This window comes from Bombus flavifrons, chromosome 5 (assembly GCF_040668555.2).
Source record: "Bombus flavifrons isolate JBK064 chromosome 5, iyBomFlav1_principal, whole genome shotgun sequence".
Classification (NCBI taxonomy): domain Eukaryota; kingdom Metazoa; phylum Arthropoda; class Insecta; order Hymenoptera; family Apidae; genus Bombus; species Bombus flavifrons.
This window is the reverse complement of record NC_138446.1, coordinates 3,290,458-3,294,468: the sequence shown is the minus strand read 5'-3', so window position 1 is coordinate 3,294,468 and position 4,011 is coordinate 3,290,458.

The following is a 4,011-nucleotide window of genomic DNA, read 5'->3' as shown; positions in this document are numbered from 1 at the left end:
ATCAATGACATAACAACAGACATCTTAAACAGATAATAATTAAAAGATATATAACGACATTAATTCGATACTAAACTTTTAATTATCTAGCTATGAAGCTGGAAAAACATTAATTTAGCTGCATGACAACCCAAGGAAAGTCGAAAGTACTTTACGGTATTAAATATTATAATATTTATATGTTAAACTGCAAAAAAGAATAAATATTTTATCATAATACAAATTTCATTTTTCTTCGATCATAGTTTACAACGTAATATTATTGGACGGAATCATTAATGCTGATCATATTTATGAGCATATATTTGTTAGATATATATACACATATTTAAATAAACTTGCAATCATTAATGGATATTGACGATATATCACGGAAGATTTTGGAATGTAATAGAGACATAGAATTTTCATAAATTGGAATAGCGAGTTATTACAAAATTTCAGTTTACAAAAATATTACATAATTAAAATATTATATAATAATATTAAATAATTTTATTTAAATCTTCCTTCTAATGACTTAACACGCCTTAAGGTGCTCTTTGGCTATAGATAGCGAAAATTGAATAACCGCATGTTAAAAACCTATAAATACAACTCTACTGATACTCCATGTTATGTAGGAAACTTGAATTAACCGCTTCTTTCCTTGTAACTATTTTTTGTTCAGTTTGATTATAATAATTTATGTATATGGCTATTAGAGAATATTTGATTATTTATTTTATTTTAAGCTTCACTCGAATAAAATGAAATATTTCTCTTTTTTCAAATGAAATACTATTAGCTGCAAAACTGAACATTTCTTTAACACAATTGTTTCTGATCATTTTGCATTGGAAAGTATTTATCTTCTAGAGTCAAAAAAGCTGAGTAATTTTTTACAATCTGCAATAAAATTTGCTGGCTTATTCTCCTTCCTCTCTCTCTCTCTCTCTCTCTCTCTCTCTCTCTCTCTCTATCTATCTATCTATCTATCTATCTATCTATCTATCTATCTATCTATCTATCTATCTATTTCTTTCTCTGGATCATTAATTACTTTTCATTCATTTCATTTGTGATTGTTTGTTAAAGTTACTGTCCCCGAACTAGTTCGTTTCAATTAGTTACAACAATAAGAATGCACCGGCTGTTTTGAAAATTTGATAAGTTAAATGTTCTATAAGCAGATATTTTTTATTAATTATCTCAATAAAATGTGTAATGAATCAAAATATTATCGTCCCATTCCTTCTCATCATGCTACATTGTAGCATGTTCGTCATTATAACAAAATTAAAACGTCAAATCTATGTTTGATGAATGAGATACCGATAATAATAAAAAAATTCTATTCTAATTTTTCCAATACAATGAAAAGTACCAAAATACTTAGAAGGGAGGATGAAGTGGAAGGACAGAAAAATATTAGCAAGATTCAGATGTGGAAACGAGACCAAAGCAAGGGAATACTGGTAAGAAGAGGGAGAAAAAAGATGCAGGCTATGTAAAATGAAAGAAGAAGACCTGAGACATGTAATAGAAGAATGCGAAATAACGGGAGGATCAAAGGACACAGAAAAAGTACTAAACGAGACTGGAGGAGGATTTACAGAACTAAAAACAATAATAGAGAAGAGAAGGGCAATACAAGACGGGGAGGAACGACAATAAGGAAGCACAGCAAGGAGGCAAAAGCCCAAAAGTTGCCATAGTTTTAGAGACACAATAATTAAGGGAGTGCAATATAAGAGATATAATATAATAGAATATAAGAAGTGAGATAGGTAAACGAGATGTAAAACCGGAAGCTCGTCCAAAGCCGAAAGATACGGACGAAATAATAAATAAATAATAATACAATGCAAAGAAAAAAGGGAAGCTCAATTTTGGACAAAAAATTTAATTATGCATTTTATGGCATTGTAGCTATTAGTGAAGACTAAAGAAGCCGAAATTAGACGTTAAATATTTTTGAAACAAATTCTTCATTTAGAATCAGACTGATCAAAAACGATTGGATCCGATCAAGTAGTCAAATGCTAAAGTAACAAATATGAGAAAAAAAGAACAGTCAACTAATTCAAACCTCTGTTACAAGATTTTGAATAGCAATGGAACTGCGTTTATGAAATTTTATATGTTAAACTTTAGGATATCTAAGCCTAAAGCATGTTATTGTACTATCTGTCCGAGCCTATTTTGCATTGTCTATTTCGATACGAATTAAAGCCATTTTATGAAAAAAGACATAAAATTGCAAAAAATTGCAAACTGCTTTTCTTTAACAAAAACATAAGTATATTAATTGAAGCAAGTTAAAAATATAGTTTTTGTATCTATCTACTAAGATGTAGTGAGTAAGATTATTTATATCTTCAAGAAAGAAATACATATATATTTTTTATAATTTCTATGTTAACGTCAATTCTATTTCTCCTGGTGTCTACATGTACATACGAGGTAAAGTAAAATACTTAAAATACTACTATTATATGATAGATAATTTAAAACGAAATGTCAATACTGCTTTAATAAAATTTTTAATAAATAATAAAAATTTTTCATTTAGATTATTTTGAGTGCATATATTCATTATACAGGATGATTCTCTCGCTTTAGGTAAGAGGCTTTATAGAAGAAACAGCTGTCTGGACATTGTTTCGACATCAAAGCCAACATAAACCAGAAATAAATATAAAACTTTTCTTCCATCTCCATTATCGCTAAATAAATTTTGTTCAATCATAATTTTGTTTAAGAGCTCTTGTACACTACCGACAATTTGTTGCTTATGGAAAGACGCATTCGTTTATATGGACGTGTGCGCATTTGACAACACGACTACATGACGTCATTTTTCTTTTGTATCGCATCAATCAAAAATTCAATTTATAACGTTACTAAAGCGACAATTTTGTCGCTACCACGCGCATAACCTAATACATGTTATTGTTCGACTGTATTGTTATACTAGATGTTACTTTTGTTAATATCGCCAGGTTTTGTTTTACCCAATAAAAATGACTTTGTTTTTAAATCATATACACAGATAGATTACTATAAGCATTCAAGTTTCATGAAAATTGAATCATTCAATGCAAAAGACATATATTAAGCATAAACATTAATGGAATTTATTTTATACCTAGCACAATATGTTTTACCACCATGAGAATTTTTTCTGTCATTTTTAAATATTATAAAAGATAGGTTTGACAAAAACTTTTGAGCATTATACATCATGAAACATACATTCTGTCTAAATTTAAGAAATAATTTTCAATGTATACACAATTACATGTACATTAATATAAAATTACATGTATTCATACTTTTTAATTTAATATATTACAAATTTCAACCAGCAGAGCATCATGATTTTTCTGATTCTCGTAAGGACATATTGCAAATCACTATGATTACTACTAGTATGATTGTTACTACTATAATATTATTAATGCAATATGCATATTTCAATAATCTTAATCAAGAGAAAAATATAAATACAGAACATGGAATGTTATTATTGGAACTTATTATTTGAATATGTTTACTGTACCCATGAGCAAGAAGAAAAATTATCCCAAAAAATTTTATTCGGGATATCAAGAAGTTAAGAAAGTATTGTGTAAGTGAGAAAAATAATATTCTATTAAAGATTAATAAATAAAATATGATAGCCAAAATTATTAATTAGAATAAAAGTTAATCCAAATCAATTTTTATCTTTACAACTTCTGTAGAAATTGAAAATAATTAATATAATTGAAAAGATTGTATTTATACAAAATTGTGATCTATAAATAAAAAGTACAATAATTTTTATTCATGTACTAATATGTACTAATATTCATGTGATATATTAATAATTAGTAAAATTATTTATTCAAATATTTTCACAGTTTCTGTTTTCAAAGATAGAACTTTGGCTATAAACTAGTAAGATTTTTATTCTACATTATTTTATACTTTCTTGATCCCATTATTATTCTTACAGCACTCTGTATTTGTTCAATTTATACTCTG